This window comes from Pristis pectinata, chromosome 6 (genome assembly GCF_009764475.1).
Source record: "Pristis pectinata isolate sPriPec2 chromosome 6, sPriPec2.1.pri, whole genome shotgun sequence".
NCBI classification, from domain to species: Eukaryota; Metazoa; Chordata; class Chondrichthyes; order Rhinopristiformes; family Pristidae; genus Pristis; species Pristis pectinata.
Genome location: NC_067410.1, coordinates 700,641 through 718,988, shown reverse-complemented (window position 1 = coordinate 718,988; position 18,348 = coordinate 700,641). Strand labels below are relative to the sequence as shown.

At 47.5% G+C, this 18,348-nt stretch overlaps 1 protein-coding gene across 1 annotated transcript in view; it reads left to right on the top strand.

Annotated features, from left to right (window-relative positions):
- The first annotated feature begins 2,782 nt into the window (after nucleotides 1–2,782).
- LOC127571752 (transcriptional regulator QRICH1-like) overlaps nucleotides 2,783–18,348 on the top strand; it is a 55,825-nt gene continuing 40,259 nt past the window's right edge. Inside the window, 1 exon segment of the mRNA XM_052018425.1 lies at nucleotides 2,783–2,960. The gene's annotated coding sequence lies outside the window, so the exon portion shown is untranslated.

Sequence of the window (18,348 nt, the reverse complement as noted above, 5' to 3'; positions counted from 1 at the left end):
GACATCCCAGGGGGAATATGAGGTGCTCTTCCTCTAGCTTGCGTTAGGCCTCACCCCGGCAGCTGAGAAGGCTACGGACAGACGGTGGGTGTGGGTATGGGGAGGGAAGTTGAAATGGCACGTAAATGGGAGTCTTCCCATCACCCCCTCCCAGACCTCTATTACCCGTTTGCATCCCACTCCTGATTCCATCCACCTACCACCCACACACTTCACCCACTGTGTCACCTGCCCCACCCCTCTCCCCTAATGGTTCCCATGTCACCTTCCTTGCATCAGATCCCAGCACCAGTATCCTCTGTGTCCCCACTCATCACCCCCCAGCCTCTCTGCACCTTCACCCTCTCCCCCCACTTGGGTCCAGGTCCTCTCTCTCCTCCCCTTTCTGCTTCCACCTAGCACCCATCTACCTTCTATATCCATCCCTCTTCCTCCCCCACCTGCCTATTGTTCCTCACCCCTCTTACACCTCCCCCTCTCCTCTGTACCAGCCATCTCCCCTCTCAGTCCCGAAACAGGGGTCCACCCAAAACGTGGACAATTCCCCCCCACAGATGCTGCTCGACCTGCTGAGTTCCTCTAGCAGTCTTTTTACCAGATTAATTCCTGGAATGGCAAGTCCATTGCACGAGGTCATTCTCAGGTTTAGAAAAATGAGTGGAGATCTCATTGGAACAGAGATTTTCTATTGGGCTGTACAAGATGGGAGTAGGGATGAGTTTCTCTGGGCTTGTGTATCTAAACCAAGGACCACAGCCTCAAGATATGGAGTCAGCGATTTGGATAAGGAGCATTCTTTCTCACCTAGAGAGTGGTGAGTCTTTAGAATTCTGCTCACCCCCCCAAGAAAATTTATATTCTGGACAGGGATTTTTAGATAGGAAAAGAATTGAGGGGCGCGGAGTTGGTGCAGGAAGGTGTCTGTGAGGTAATGGCTCACTGCGATCTTGGTGAACGGTGAAGCAGGTACAAGGAGCTCGGTCACCTGCTTCTGCTTCTATCCCACTAGTTGGTGAGTATTGGTTGTTTATTATTCCTCCGGGAAAAATACATCCACCACATCAGCCAAGGAACGGCAGATGGAATTTAACTTGGACAAGTGTGAAGTGTTGCATTTTGGTAAGTTAAACCAGGATAGGACTTGCACAGTGAATGGGAGGGTCCTGGGGAGTGTTGTAGAACAGAGAGACCTAGAGGTACGGGTACATTGTTCCCTGAAAGTGGTGACACAGGTAGATGGTGAAGAAGTCATACAGCACGCTGGCCTTCATCGGTTTGGGCTTTGAGTACAAGAGTTGGGACGTTATGTTACAGTTGTACAAGATGTTGGTGAGACCACAGCTGCAGTATTGTTCTGGTCGCCCAACTGGAGGAAGGATGTGATGAAGCTGGAGATGGTGCAGTAAAGATTTACGAGGATGTTGCTGGGACTGGAGGGCTTGAGTTACAAGGAGAGACTGGACAGGCTGGGACTGTTTCCCTGGAGCGAAGGAGGCTGAGGGGTGACCTTATAGAGGTTTATAAAGTCATGAGGGGTGAAGATAAGGTGGACGGTCACAGGCTTTTCCCCAGGGTAATGGATTCTAAAACTATAGAGGGCACAGGTGAGAGGGGAAAGGATTTAAAGGGGACCAGAGGGGTGGTGGGTGTGTGAAGGAGCTGCCAGAGGAAGTTTTAGAGACTGGCACAATTACAACATTTAAAAGACATTTAGACAGGTACATGGTTAGGAAAGGGTTAGAGGGATACGGGCCAAATGAGATTAGCTCAGATAAGCATCTTAGTCGGCATGGATGAGTTGGGCTGAGAAGCCTGTTTCTGTGCTCTGACTCTGTGACTCTGAGAGGAGGCATGGTGCAGTTATATAGAATGATGCCAGGGTAAACATTGTTAAACGATGAGAACAATTTCACAGGAGACAGCAGATGCTGGGATCTGGAGCAGAAGAAAACTGCTGGAGGAGCTCAACGGGTCGAGTAGCATCCGTGGAGGCAGAGGGATGGGCGACGTTTCCCGTCCAGACCCTTCATGCAGTCTTGATGAAGGGTCTCAACCCAAAAACTGTGACCGTCTTTCTGCCTCTACAGCTGCTGCTCGACCTGCTGAGCTCCTCCAGCAGTTTGCTTTTGGCTCAAGGTTTTGACAGTTAAAAGTATTTCTGTGGGTTTAACAAGAATCACAAATGTGGGGGGCAGGACCAGAGGGACTGAGCCATCCTGTCACTGGTGGTTAGAAAAGGGCTTTGCATTAATAGCTGTGAAGATGTGTGGCTCTGGCTGAGGCTGTGGGCGTGCAGCATGAAACGGAGGTTAATGGGGTTAAGGAAGGGGGTGGATGGAGTCAGGTGGTGCTAGGACCAGTGGGGGACGGGCTGAGTGGCTCAGTGCCAGTACAGCCGGGGACGGGCCGAATGGTTCCCCCTCGCAGGTACAGCCGGGGACGGGCCGAATGGTTCCCCCTCGCTGGTACAGCCGGGGACGGGCCGAATGGTTCCCCCTCGCTGGTACAGCCGGGGACGGGCCGAATGGTTCCCCCTCGCTGGTACAGCCGGGGACGGGCCGAATGGTTCCCCCTCGCTTGGTACAGCCGGGGACGGGCCGAATGGTTCCCCCTCGCTGGTACAGCCGGGGACGGGCCGAGCGGCCGGAGCTGGCGCGGCCCGTTTAAGAAGCGCCAGGTCGGCAGCAGAGTATCGCGAGATCTACAGGGGCGGGCGGCAGGGATTGGGTGGGGTGGGGCAGGGGGCTGCTGCTGATTGGCTGGGAGGTTTGAACGACGTGGATTGGCTGCAGCGGCCAGCCGATGCTGATTGGCCGAGGCGTTTGGGCGGCGCGGATTGGCTGCGGCGGGCGGGCTGTAAGATGGCGGTCCGGGGGCTGTAGACGGACGGAAACACAATAAGCGGCCGGGCGGCGGCGGCGGCGGAGCGGCAGCACCGGGCACCACAGCCGCAGGCCGAGGTAAGGCCCAGCCCCGAGCGGCGGGCGCGGGCCGGCGGGGCGGAGCGGGTGGCGCGGGGAGGGCGGGATGCGGCGCGGCCGAGCGCGGGGCCCGAGCCTCGGGCTGTCCCGAGCCTCGGGCTGTCCCGGCCGCGGGGCCGCGGGGAGGGCGGCGCGGCAGCGGGAGCGGGGCCGCGGGCAGGAGGCCGCGCGTCTCCTCGGCCGCTCGCGGGCGCGCACGTCCGCCCGGGGACGCTGCGTGTCAGCGCGCTCGCACCCCGCTGCGACACGGCGCCGTTGCGTGCGCGCTCCCGCCGGACGACGCGCTGACGCCGAGCGGCGGTGAAGCGGCAGCGGCCCGAGGAGCGGCGCCCGGCGCTAGGCCGCGGCCTGGGTGAGTGGCTGCGGCCCCGCTCCCGCCCCCCGGCCCCGACCTTCAGTGAGGGACGGGGGCGCCGAGGGGCGGAGCCGGGCGGGGTTCCCCTCAGACCCTCATCTTGGATCATCCCCCGTTCCCCTCCCTCTCCCCCCCCCTCCTCCCCTCTCCCCCCTCCCCTCTCCCCCCCTCCCCTCTCCCCCTCCCCTCTCCCCTCCCCTCCCCCCTCCCCTCCCCCCTACCCCTCTCCCCTCCCCTCTCCCCTCCCCTCCCCCCTCCCCTCCCCCCTCCCCTCCCCCCTCCCCTCCCCCCTCCCCTCTCCCCTCCTCTCCCCCCTCCCCTCTCCCCTCCTCTCCCCCCTCCCCTCTCCCCTCCTCTCCCCCCTCCCCTCTCCCCTCCTCTCCCCCCTCCCCTCTCCCCCCTCCCCTCTCCCCCCCTCTCCCCCTCTCCCCCTCTCCCCCCCCTCCCCCCTTCCCCCCTCTCTCCCCTCTCCCCCCTCCCCCCTCCCCCCTCCCCCCTCTCTCCCCTCCCCCCCTCCCCCCCTCCCCCCTCCCCCCCTCCCCCCCTTCCCCATCTCCCCCCTCCCCCCCTTCCCCATCTCCCCCCTCCCCCCCTTCCCCATCTCCCCCCTCCCCCCCTTCCCCATCTCCCCCCTCCCCCCCCTTCCCCATCTCCCCCCTCCCCCCCCTTCCCCATCTCCCCCCTCCCCCCCTTCCCCATCTCCCCCCTCCCCCTCCCCGTCTCCCTCTCCCCTTCCCTGACCCCCCCCCTCTTTCTTTTAATCTTTTATTTTGTATTAATTTGAAAGTTAATAATATATGTAATATTAGTAATTATACATGGTGCAGAGAGATCAGGATAGCAGTCATAACAGTTAATATATATAGTCACAAGGAGTAAAAAAAAGTAATCTAGGTCTTCTGTCTCTTATTAAGTGAACAAATACAAAAGGACAGATTGAAAAGAAATGAAATTTAATTATATGAAAGAAGAGCCCCCAAATCAAAAAAAATTATTGATAATAAACCAAAAAAAACAAAAACTTCAAAGAAAAACAACTGGACTGATAATTCTTCAATTAAAAAGAAAAAAAAAACATTTCTATGTTGTCAACTCCGCTCCTCTGCATTCAAGGGTTATTGAGAGGGATCTGAAAAAGGTCAGCTTATATCATATGGGAATATTGAATAAATGGACTCCAAACTTCCTCAAATTTAAGTGAAGGATCAACAGTACCACTCCTAATTTTTTTCTAAGTTTAAACATGCTAGAGTTTGCGAAAACCACTGAAAAGTGGTGGGAGATATTGGATCCTTCTATTTGAACAAAATGGATCGCTTGGCCATTAATGTGACAAAGGCGATCATACGACGAGCAGAAGCAGATAAATGGCCAGATTCCATCATTGGTAACGCAAAAATTGCAGTAATAGGGTGAGGTTGTAAATCAATATTCAATACAGATGAAATAATGTTAAAAATATCTTTCCAATATTTTTCCAAAAGGGGACAGGACCAAAACGTGTCAGGGAAGCCACCTTCAAATTACATCTGTCGCATATAGGATTTATGAGGATAAAAACAGGCTAACTTGTCCTTGGACATGTGGGTCCTGTGAACCACCTTAAACCATATCAAAGAGTGTCTGGTACACATAGAAGATGTATTAACTAATTGAAAAATTTTCTTCCATGTCTCTGTAGGTAAAAGTATCTGGAGTTCTCTTTCCTATTCATTCTTAATTTTATCAAGTTCCTCTGAATGTATTTTCATAATCAGATCATAAATTATTGCCATAAATTATCAGGCCCTTCTGATAAGGATTAAGACCTAAAATTTTCTCTGTAATTTCAATTTTATATCGTGTCGGAAAAGAAGGTAGAGTAACTTCTAAAAAAATTTCTAATCTGTATATATGGAAAAAAAAATGTGATCTAGGCAGATCGTGTTTTAGACAACTGTTCAAAAGATTTTAAAAAAAGTTATCAACGAATAAATCTCAAACATGTTATACTCTTCATTTTCCAAAAAGAAAAAGCTGAGTCGATTCTAGATGGTTGAAAGAAAAAATTAGATTGGATAGGACTTGATAAATTAAATTTATTCAATCCAAAAAATTTACGAAATTGAAACCATATCCGTATTGTATGTTTAATGATTGGATTAGTCATTTGTTTACTCAATTTAGTGCAAAAGGGAATGAAGCTCCTAAAATAGAAACTAATGAAAATCCTTGCGCTGATTCACACTCAAGGTGTACCCAACAGGGACAATGAGTAGCATCTAAATTTTATGCCCAGAAAATTGAGGAGGAGGATGAGGGAGACATGATAGAGGTATACAAGATATTAAGATGAATAGAGTGGACAGTCAGCGCCTCTTTCCCAGGGCACCAATGCTCAAAACAAGAGGACATGGCTTTAAGGTAATGGGTGGGAAGTTCAAGGGAGATGTCAGAGGGAGGTTGTTCACCCAGACAGTGGTTGGTGCATGGAATGCGCTGCCTGGGGTGGTGGTGGAGGCTGATATGTTGGTCAAGTTCAAGAGATTGTTAGATAAGCATATGGAGGAATTTAAGATAGAGAGATATGTGGGAGGAAGGGGTTAGATAGTCTTGGGTGTGGTTTGAAGGGTGGCACAACATGGTGGGCCGAAGGGCCTGTATTGTTCTATGGTAATTGCCCAATAGTAAAATCTAAAATTAGGCAAAGCCGTACCACCACCCTTTTTTAATCTTTGTAAATATTTCTTAGTTTTTCTTAAGTAAGATTTTTCTTACTTAACCTTGGGTTTTTATTCTGCCACATATATATGGCAGGTATGTGATCTAGGCAGATTGTGTTTATTAGACAACTGTTCAAAAGATAAAAAAACAGTTGTCAATGAGTAAATCTCAAAAACATGTTATAATCTGCCATATATATGAAATCTGCCATATATATGAAACTTTTCTATCATGTCTCCCCTTGGCCTCTGACGCTCCAGATAAAACAATCCAAGTTTGTCCAATCTCTCCTTATAGCTAACACTCCAAAGTTTTATATAACTGAACTGGAGGGGGCATAATTTCCTGACCCGGAGATTTGCTAATGCTTCTCGTGAGGGCTTAAACTAGTCTGGCAGGGTGGTGGGACCCAAAGCAGTAATGTGGTAGATGGGCAAGTTGAGGCAAATTTGACTGTTAACGTGAGCAAGCTCAGTAGACTGGACAGGCAGGGGCAAAACGGAGTGAGGAAGGTCTGATAGACTAAATTCATTGATTTTAATGTAAGGATCCTGACAGGTAAGGCTTGATTGATGCATGGGACTGGGATATTATTGCCATAACAGAAACATGGTTGAGGGAGAGATGGGACTGGCAGCTCGGTGTTCCAGGGTACAGATGCTACAGGCATGATGGAAGGGGGGGTGGGGGGAGTTGTGTTTTGATTAGGGAGGACATCACAGGGATACTTGGAGGATATTCTTGGGGGATCATCCAGTGAGGCTACACAGGTGGAATTTAGAAAAAAAGAAGGGGATGATTGACTTGATAGGATTATATTGTTTGAATAATAGGATTGTAATAGCAGGTGATTTAAACTTCCCTCGTATTGACTGGGGCTGTCATAGTGCAAAAGGCTTGGATGGAGCAGAATTTGTTAACTGTGTCCAGGAAAGTTTTCTCAAACATATGGATGGCCCTACTAGAGAGGGAGCAACACTTGACCACCTATTGGGAAACGGCTGAGCAAGTGACTGAAGTGTCAATGGGGGAGCGCTTTGGAACCAGTGACCATAATTCTATTAGTTTTAACATAGTTATGGAAAAAGATAGGACTGGTCCTCAAATTAAAATACTAAATTGGGGCAAGGCAAATTTTGAAAGCATTAGATAGGAACTTGCAAAGGTTGATTGGGAGAGGCTGTTTGCAGGTAAAGGGAAATCTGGCAAGTGGGAGGCTTTTGAAAAGTAGAGAGAGTTCAGAGACAGCATGTTCCTGTTGGTGAAGGACAAGGCTGGCAGGATGAGGGAACCCTGGTTGATGAGGTTGAGGCTCTGGTCAGAAAAAGGAGGCATCTGTCAGGTACAGGCAGCAGAGATCAAGTGAATCACTTGAGTATAAGAGATGCAGGAGGACACAAGGGCAATGAGGTAACCTTGGCAAATAACATAAAGAAGAATCCTAACAGATACTACAAGTATATAAAGAACAAACGGATAACAGGCCGAAGGGCCTGTTTTGTGCTGTATGGTTGTATGGTTCTATAACTAGGGAAAGAATAGGTCCCCTTAGATCAATATGGTTGTCTGTGTGTGGTGCCACAGGAGATGGGTGATGTGTTAAATGAATATTTCTCATCTGTATTTACCGTGGAGAAGGTCATGGAAACTAAGGAATTAAGGAAAATGAATAGTGATGTATTGGACCATATCCACATTACAAAAGAGGAGGTGCTAGCTGTCTTAAAGCATATTAGGTGGATAGATCCCTGGTGCCTGACCAGGTGAATCCTAGGACAATGGGAAGCTGGGGAAGAAATTGCAGGGGCCCTGGCAGAGATATTTGTATCATCTTTAGCCGCGGGTGAGGTATCAGAAGACTGGAGGACGGCTAATGTCATGCCGTTATTTAATAAGGGCTGCGAAGGCAAACCAGGGAATTAGAGGCTGGTGAGCCTAACATCAGTGGTGGGAAAGTTACTGGGGATGATTCCTAGAGATGGGCACGGTAGTGTAGCGGTTAGCATAACTCTATTACAGTACCAGCAACCCGGGTTCAAGGAGTCTGTACATGCTCCCTGTGCCTCTGGGTGCTCCGGTTTCCTCCCACATTCCAAAGACATACGGGTTAGGAAGTTGCGGGCATGCTATGTTGGTGCCGGAAGCGTGGCGACACTTGCGGGCTGCCCCAGAACACTCTACGCAATAGATGCATTTCACTGTGTTTTGATGTACATGTGACTAATAAATCTTAGTCTACCTGCATTTCAAAAGGCAGGAACTTGATAAGGGATAGTCAGCATGGCTTTGTGAATGGGGAATAGTGTCTCACAAGTTTGATTGAATTTTTTGAGGAGGGAACAAAAAAAGGTTGATGATGGCAGGGCGGTAGACGTTGTTTTCATGGACTTTAGCAAGATCTTTGACAAGGTCCCACATGGTAAGCCAGTCTGGAAGGTGAGATCTCATGGAATCACCAATGAGATGGCCAATTGGATATAAAGTCTGCTTGGTGGAAGGAGTCAAAGTAGCAGTGGAGGGTTGTTATTCGTTTTGGAGGCCTGTGACCAGTGGTGTGCTGCAGGGATCAGTGCTGGGTCCACCATTGTCATCCAAATCTTCAAAATAGATGTTATACAATGTTGTTGATGTGATTAGTAAGTTTGCAAATGACACCAAAATTGGCAGTGGTGTGGACAATAAGGAAGGTTATCTAAGATTACAACAGGATCAGGCTGATTTGGGGAAGTGGACCAAGGAATGGCAGATGGAATTTAACTCTTGACAAGTGTGAGGCGTTGCATTTTGGTCAGTTATACAAGGGCAGGACTTGCACAGTAAATGGCAGGGCCCTGGGGAGTGTTGTAGACCAGAGAGACTTGGGGGTACAGGAAGATAGAGAGTGGGGCCATAGTGAAAAAGGTGTTTGGCACGCTTGCTTTCAATGGTCAGGGCACTGAATATAGGAGTTGGGATGTCATGTTACAGCTGCAAGTCATTGCTGAGACTATGCTTGAAGTGTTGAGCACAGTCCTGGTCATCCAGCTATAGGAAAGATGTCATTAAACTGGAGAGGGTGCAGAAAAGCTTCAGGAGGCTGTTGCTGTGACTGGAGGGCTTGAATTATAAGGAGAGGCTGAATAGGTGCTTCTTCCCTGGAGTGTAGGAGGCTGAGGGGTGATGTTGTAGAGACATATAATGTCATTAGGGGCATAGACAAGGTGACTGGTCAAGGTCTTTTTCCCAGGGTAGGGGAGTCTAAAACTAGAGGACATAGATTTAAGGTGAGGGGGAAAGATTTAAAACGGACCTGAGGAGAAACTTTTTCACACACACGGTGGTGGGTATACGGAATGAGCTGCCAGAAGAAACAGCAGAGGTGAGTACAATTACAAGGTTTACAAGGCATTTAGTCAGGTGCGTGGATAGGAAAGGTTTAGGGGGATATAGGACTGGCTTGGATAGACATCTTGGTCAGCACGGATGAGTGGGCTGAAGGGCCTGTTACGGTGCTATATGACTCTAATCCTTGATTTTCTACTTGACCAAAAATCATTTTCCAGCCGTCACTGTACTCCATAGCTCGGCATTTGCTGCTGTCTGGAGTAAAGTATTATAAAGGTTCACAGTCCTAAGACACTGCACCCAGTTCTGTATTTTCCCCCCACCAGGATGAACCTCTCAGTGTCTGTTCTATTAAGTAAGGCCCTCAGAATCTTGTTTTAGTGAGACACAGCTTCCACTGATATCCTTTCCATTTTGACCTGATCAGCCATTCGTGTATTTTGACTTCTTAACAAATGTCACCTCATATTTGAGAAGGACATGCTAGTATTGTGGTGTGACTGATCTAGTGAGATTGAGTCTCAGCTTTGCATTTATAAATGAATAATCTTGGAATAAAATGCCAGGTTGAGCTGTTTGTTACAGTTAAAGCTGCCATCGTACCCTGTCTGGCATTTCCCACCTTGACTTGGCTGGTTTTGGAGTAGGGATAGCGCAGGAAATTATAGACTGGTGAGTCTTACCTCAGTGGTTGGTAAGCTGATGGAGAAGGTCCTGAGAGGCAGGATTTATGAGCATTTGGAGAGGTATATATGATTAGGAATAGCATGGCTTTGTCAAGGGCAGATCCTGCCTTATGAGCCTGATTGAATTTTTTGTGGATGTGACTAAACACATCGATGAAGGGAGAGCAGTAGATGTAGTGTATATTGATTTCAGCAAAGCATTTGATAAGGTACCCCGTGCGAGGCTTATGGAGAAGGTGAGGAGACATGGGATCCAAGGGGTCATTGCAGTGTGGATCCAGAACTGGCTGGCCCACAGAAGGCAAAGAGTGGTTGTTGAAGGGTCATATTCTGAGTGGAGGTCGGTGACCAATGGTGTACCTCAGGGATCTGTACTGGGGCCCTTACTCTTTGTGATTTTTATAAACCACCTGGATGAGGAAGTGGAGGGGTGGGTTAGTAAGTTTGTGGATGACACGAAGGTTGGGGGTGTTGTGGATAGTTTGGAGTGCTGCCAGAGGTTACAGAGGGATATAGATAGGATGCAGAGTTGGGCTGAGAAGTAACAGATGCAGTTCAACCCAGATAAGTGTGAAGTGGTTCATTTTAGTAGGTCAAATATGATGGCGGAATATAGTCTTAATGGTAGGACTCTTGGCAGTGTGGAGGATCAGAGGGATCTTGGGGTCCAAGTCCATAGGACGCTTAAAACGGCTGCGCAGGTTGACTCTGTGGCTAAGAAGGCGTATGGTGTATTGCATCAATCGGGGAATTGAATTTAGGAGCCGTGAGGTATTGTTGCAGCTATATAGGTCACTGGTCAGACCCCACTTGGAGTACTGTGCTCAGTTCTGGTCGCCTCACTACAGGAAGGATGTGGAAGCCATAGAGAGGGTGCAGAGATTTACAAGGGTGCTGCCTGGGATGCGGAGCATGCCTTATGAAAGCAGGTTGAGGGAACTCGGCCTTTTCTCCTTGGAGAGACGGAGGATGAGGGGGGACCTGATAGAGGTGTATAAGATGATGAGAGGTATTGTTAGGGTAGTTAGTCAGAGGCTTTTCCCCAGGGCTGAAATGGTGGCCACAAGAGGACAAAGGTTTAAGGTGCTGGGGAGTAGGTACAGAGGAGATGTCAGGGGTAAGTTTTTTACTCAGAGAGTGGTGAGTGTGTGGAATGCGCTGCCGGAAACGGTGGTGGAAGCGGATACGATAGGGTCTTTCAAAAGACTGTTAGATAGGTACATGGAGCTGAGTAAAATAGAGGGCTATGGGTAAGCCTAGTAATTACCAGGGTAGGGACATGTTCAGCACAGCTTTGTATGCCGAAGGGCCTGAATTGTGCTGTAGTTTTTCTATGTTCTATAAAAAACCACAAGGGTCTCAGTGTTTCAGAAAGAACAACTAGACACAGATGATAAGTACAGACTTTGCTTTTCCTGTCAATGTCCAGAGAAAGTGAGTATGCAGAGACCCATTCCCCTGTATGGGTAGAGGTGCAGCCTCAGTCACCCCTGTATGGGTAGAGGTGCAGCCTCAGTCACCCCTGTATGGGTAGAGGTGCAGCCTCAGTCACCCATCTCCATTATTGAATAAGTATCTACTGATTTTTTTCAGCCCCTAAAATGTTTGGGCACCGCAGGAGGATCTTGCCCAATGGAGTATCATTTCTGTTGTGAGCTCAGTATAACAGGGGTTTTGGGACTGGTGTCAAAGGCAATGTGAACGGTGGCTGAGATATTAACAAACAGCAAGAGTAGGACTCAAGGTACCTCAACCTGCTGTGACATTTAACAAGATTGTGGCTCATAACCTCAACTTTACATTCCTATCAAGCCCTCATGAGTTTTTGCCCAATGGTCATCAAGAATCCATCTTCCTCGCCCTTAAAAGTATTCAAAGACTTTCTTCCTTTGAGCTTTTGAGAAAGACAGTGTTAAAGATGCGCAACCTTCTTCAAACAAAATTCAGTTTGTCTTTCCTATAGGCGTGACTTCATCATTTTTAACAGTCAGCATTAGTCCTAAATTTTACCATCCTGTCACTACAACTCAGGACCTTGTATTTCAATCAAGTTCTCTCTTAATTTTGTAAACTCCAGCAAATGCAGTCCTGACCTGTCCAGCCTATCCTTGTAAGACAATATACCCATTTCAGTTATTAGTCTAGCAAACTTTCTGAGTTGCTTCCAATGCATTAACATCTTTCCTTAACTACAGAGATTGATACCATATGCAGTGCTCCAAATGTGGTCTCACCAGTGCCCTATATAACTGAGACATAACCTACTTTTGTATTCCATGCCCCTTGCAATAGAAGATAAGTGTTAGCTTTCCTAATTACTTGCTGTACCTGTATACAGCCTTTTGCAAATCCTGGACTAGTACACCCAGATCCCTCTGCATCCAGAGCTGTGTAACCTCTCGCCAGTTAGATAAAATGCTGATTTTACCTGTCCTGCCAACTTGGACAATTTCATATTTACTACATGTGGCACAGTGGTATAGCAGTTAGTACTGCTGTCTCAAAGTTTCAGGTTCCATCTTGTTTAAAAAAAATAGTTGAGCCCCTTGCACTGTAGCACACAGGACTGCAAGTTCTGAGCAGAAGTTTGTCACGTGGTGTACCACAGGGTTCGGTGCTGGGACCTGTGTGGCTTGTAATATAGATAAATGACTTGGATGAGAATGCAGGTGGTCTGATTGGTGAGTTTGCTGACAACCTAAAAATTAGTGGAGTAAATAGTGAAGAAGGTTGTGAAAGGATATAGAGGGTAATAGATCAATTGGAGAGGTGGTGGCATGTGGAGTTTAATCCAGACAAGTGTGCAGTAATGCACTTTAGGAAATCATTCTGCTGGAACATATAAAGTAAAATAACAGGGACCTTGGGGTGCAGGACCATAGTGGATAGGGTAGTAAAGAAGGAATTTGTTTTCCTTGCCTCCTTAGGCTAAGGCATTGAGTATAGGAGTTGGGATGTTGTGCTGCAGCTGTACAAAACATTGGTTAGACAGCACGGTGCATTATGTGCAGTTTTTGTCGTCACACCAAAGGATGTAGTATGATAGAATATTGACTGAAATGGAGGGCTGAAGTTAGGAGAGATTGGATAGGCTGGGTTTATTTTCACAGCTGAGGGGTGACTTTATGGAGGTTTGATGCAGATGACATGAAGGTTGGGGGTGTTGTGGATAGTTTGGAGGGCTGTCAGAGGTTACAGAGGGACATAGATAGGATGCAGAGTTGGGCTGAGAAGTGGCAGATGCAGTTCAACCCAGATAAGTGTGAAGTGGTTCATTTGGTAGGTCAAATATGTTGGCGGAATATAGTCTTAATGGTAGGACTCTTGGCAGTGTGGAGGATCAGGGGGATCTTGGGGTCCGAGCCCGTAGGACGCTCAAAGCGGCTGCACAGGTTGACTCTGTGGTTAAGAAGGCGTATGGTGTATTGTCCTTCATCAATCGGGGAATTGAATTTAGGAGCCGAGAGGTATTGTTGCAGCTATATAAGTCCCTGGTCAGACCCCACTTGGAGTACTGTGCTCAGTTCTGGTCACCTCACTACAGGAAAGATGTGGAAGCCATAGAGAGGGTGCAGAGGAGATTTACAAGGATGCTGCCTGGAATGCGGAGCATGCCTTATGAAAGCAGGTTGAGGGAACTCGGCCTTTTCTCCTTGGAGAGATGGAGGATGAGGGGGGATCTGATTGAGGTGTATAAGATGATGAGAGGTATTGATCGGGTAGATAGTCAGAGGCTTTTCCCCAGGGCTGAATTGGTGGCCACAAGAGGACATAGGTTTAAGATGCTGGGGAGTAGGTATAGAGATGTCAGGGGTAAGTTTTTTACTCAGAGAGTGGTGAGTGTGTGGAATGGGCTGCCGGAAACAGTGGTGGAGGCTGATACGATAGGGTCTTTCAAGAGACTTACAGGTAGGTACATGGAGCTGAGTAAAATAGAGGGCTATGAGTAAGCCTAGTAATTTCTAGGGTAGGGACATGCTCGGCACAGCTTTGGGCCGAGGGGCCTGAATTGTGCTGTAATTGTTCTATGTTTAAAGGGGCATAGATAGGATAAGTAGTCAGTCTTTTTCCCAGTGCAGGAGAGTCTAGAACTAGACAGCACAGGTTTAAGCTGAGAGGGGACAAATTCAAAGGAGATCTGAGAGGTAAGTTTTTCCACACAAGGGCGGTGGTTATCTGGCACAAGGTGCCAGAGGACGTGGTGGAGACAGATTCAATTACAAGTTTTAAAAGTCATGTGGACATATACATGGATAGGGAAGGTGTGGAGGGATATGGGCCTAATGCGGGCAAATGGAATTAGTGTAATTAGGCATCGTGATCGAGGTGGATGAGGTGGGTCTTTGCTGTAGGATTCTATGATTTGCACCACTCCTTACATCTTGCTGTTTCCTGTTAGCCAACCAGTCTTCTACCCACACCAATATGTTACCCTAGACCATGAGCTTTTATTTTTGACAGTAAGCTTCTATGCGAGGCTTTAAGAAATGCCTTCTGGAAATCTAAGTATAGTATGCCACCGGTTCCCCTTTATCCATTGCACATTAAGTCTTTGAAGATCTCCCAGTTAATTGGTCAATTGTGATTTCTCTTTCACTGAACCATGTTGACTTCCCCCTGCTATAATGTCTTTAATTATAGCTTCTAATAGTTTCCCTTTGACAGATGTTGACTAGCCCGTAGTTGCATGCTTTGTCTCCCCTTTTTGAATAAAGAAGTTACGTTTGCTACTTTCCAAATACTTCCCTGAATCTAGGAAATTTTGGAAACATTAAAGCCAATGCATGAGCAATCTCACTAGATTCCACTTTTATGGCCACAGTATGAAGTCCATCAGGACTGGGCCACACATCATGCACTCAGAAGGAATAGTTTTTAAGCTGTGTAATACGTTGAGCTGCTGTACCTAATGTGTTGGAATTCCTGTTATAGTTTAATAACACCCCCCCCCCCCCCCCCCCCAAAATAACATGGAACAGTACAGCACAAGAACGGGCACTCCAGCCCATGGGTCTGTGCCGACCATGATGCCAATCAAAGCTCATCCCATCTGCCTGCATGTGGTCTGTACCACTCCATATCTGTGTAAATGCTTCTTAAGTCATGTTCGTATCTGCTTCCACCACTTCCCCTGGCAGAATGTACAGGGTACTCACCACTGTGTTCTTTTTTAAAAAAAACTTGATTCATAATTCTCCTTTAAACATTTCCTCCCTCATAATTTTATATACTATCAGGTCATAGCCTCCAGAGAAAACAATTAAGTTTGTCTATTGAATGTTTAATCCAATCTACCAAGTCACCATAGATCCTATGTGGCTTAACCTTCTGGATCGGTCTACCATGAGACACCTTGTGGAAAGCCTTACTGAAGTCTGTGTATACAGCATCCACTGCCCTACCCTCGCCAATCAACATCATCACCTCAAAAAAAAAATCAAGTGGGTAAGACGTGACACCCCTGCACAATACCATATGACTCTGACTCAAATATGTTGGTCCTGAATTCTGACCAGAATTCATGACAGATATGGACTTCCCCAATGACAGCTGCTTCCAATCTACTGTCCCCAGCTCCTGCCTAATACTGTTGTAAATAGCCTTCCCCAATTTAGCACTTCCCCCAAGGTCCAGTCTTATCCATAACTATCTGAAAACTTATGGATTTATGATTACTGTTCCCAAAATGCTCTCCCACTAAAACTCCAATCACCTGACCAGGCTCATTACCCAATACAAGGTCTAGTATGGCCCCTTCCTTGATTGGATTATCTGCATACTGTATCAAGAAACCCTCCTGGATACACCTAACAAATTCTGCCCATCCAACCCTCTGGTACTAAGGAAATCCTAGTCAATATTGGGGAAGTTAAAGTCTCCCACTACAACTACCCTTTTGTTTTTGATTCTTTCCATAATCTGCTGACATACCTGTTCCTCTGCCTTCCACTGGCTCTCCCTATGTTGCCTCAGTGGATGAGCCCTCCGTGTTGTCCTCTCTGCGTGCAGCTGTGACATTCTCCCTGATCAGTAGAGCAGCAACCCCACCTCTTTTACATCCTACTCTATCGTGTCTGAAACATCAGAATCCTGGAACCTCTACCTTCCCCTCAATCCCTCCACTTGCTGACCGACTGATGAGGTACCCACCTCCTGCCACACTAGTTTAAACCCTCCTGAGTAGCACTAGTGAGGATATTGGTGCCCCTTCAGTTTAGTTGCAACCTGTGCTTCTTGTACAGGTCCCACCTGCCCTGGAAGAGAGCCCAATGATCCCTGTACCTGAAGCCCTCCCTCCTATACCAGCTCCTTAGCCATGCTGTATTATCTTCCTATTTAACTGCATTATCTTCCTATTTCTTGCCTTGCTAGCATGTGGCACAGGGAGTAATCCTGAGATTACAACGCTTGAGGTTCTGTTTTTTACTTTCTGCCTAACTCCCTAAATTCTCTTTGCAGGACTTTATTTCTCTTCCTGCCTGTGTCGTTAGTACCAATATGACCACAACCTCTGGCTGCTCATCCTTCCCTTTCAGAATGTCCTGTTCCAGCTCCCGAGACATCCTTTACCATGGAAGCAATGCACCATCCTGGAGTCTCACTCACAGCCACGGAAACAACCATCTGTGGCCCCACTGACTAAAGAGTCCCCTATCACTATCACTCGCCTAGACTTTGACCTACTCTGCTGTACAACAGAGCCAGTCGTGGCTAAAGGTGGTTTGTTTTCAGGCACTTAGTAATGGGAAATTAGATATGTTTGCTTCATTTGCTTCATTTACTTCAGTAATTGGAACTGTGAACTAGTGACCTGGGAATAGAGAGAGGTAGCTGAACAGAAGAAGGTGAGGGGAAAGTTGAGAACTCTGCTTAGATTTGTGCATTAGCTGTAACTGCTATGAAGAAGGGCTCGATGGTCGTTTGATGAACTGTAATCCTGGTGGGGATCCAGCTCATGGCACTCTTAAGGATGAGTAGCAAGTCTTGGTGGGTCTATGGTGGTTGATCCGAGCTTCCCCGTGTTGTGCATTATAATGGGCTGTAGAATCCACAAGCAACTGGTCAGGGTTGGCTACCATATTGCAAACATTCTCTTTACAGTTACTATGGAAAGGTGTCCAGAGGAGGTGGGACATGGTTCACAGACATTTTAGCAGGCAATACACATTTGTGTTATTAAAGCTAGTCTCAAATTTAAACAACTCAGCATTTCAGTCTGTTGAAGTACTAACTCGCTTTTGGAAAATATTGTAAACTGTAAGATGTTGGATTCTTGCTGCTCATTGGTCCATCTCCTCACCTCCATAAAGTAGCAAGTCTCCATGTACAGCCTGGGACTGTGCTTAGCTTTGATATCCTCATGGATGAGTTTCTTCCGGTGTTCCTTCTCAATTTACAGTATGCACAACCAATACTGTGGGGAGACTTTGGCTCAGCTGAATTCCAAACTGAGTGACTTGTGAAGTCAGCATCTAGCTGAGTGTAAATCAGGGTGACTTGGTAAAACTGAAGTCAGTAGGTATCGAAAGGAAAGCATTCCCATGTGGGGAGATGATTGTAAAGACCAGTCATTGCATGCAACGAGGCCTAGACCACATTCAGGTGTGGGCTTAGAAGTGTCAAGTAATGTTCATGTCATGCATCTATCAGGCAGTGACTACTCCAAGCATACATTTGTGTTATCGTTGGCTAGCTGGTGGTCCTCACCATCCTGGGTGGGGTGGCAGACAGGAGCTGCCATTGCCATCGATCATAGAATCAATTGAACTATCTCCATAACTACTATGGCAAGATCATCTCGGGGACTGGATCTCCTGTGACGACTGACACCCCAAACCCTTCCTGCTGTTGATGAGGCATGTCAGGAGTGTGATGGAATACTTCTGACTTGATGCTCCAGCAATACTCAAGCTCAACAGCATCCAGATCAAAGCAAACCATTTGATTGGCACCCAGCTACATCTGGAGCATTCACTTTCTCCTTTGTTGGTATGCTGTGGCTGCATTAACAAAGAACACTACTGCACATAGTCAAGGCTACTCTGACAGCCACTCCCAAATCTGCAGGAGGGTGGTTTGGGTGCACAAAAGCACCATCACCTACAGTTCCACACCATTCTGATTTGGAAATGTATTGCTCTTCCATCACTCTCAGTAGAACTAAGTACTGAAATTCCTAACAGCACTGGAAGGACCTTTTCCACTTGGGTTGTAATATTTCACGATGGAGGTTCACCATCACCGGGCAGTAATGCTGGTTTTGCCCATGTCCTGAGAGCTTGCACCTTCAAGGAAGAAA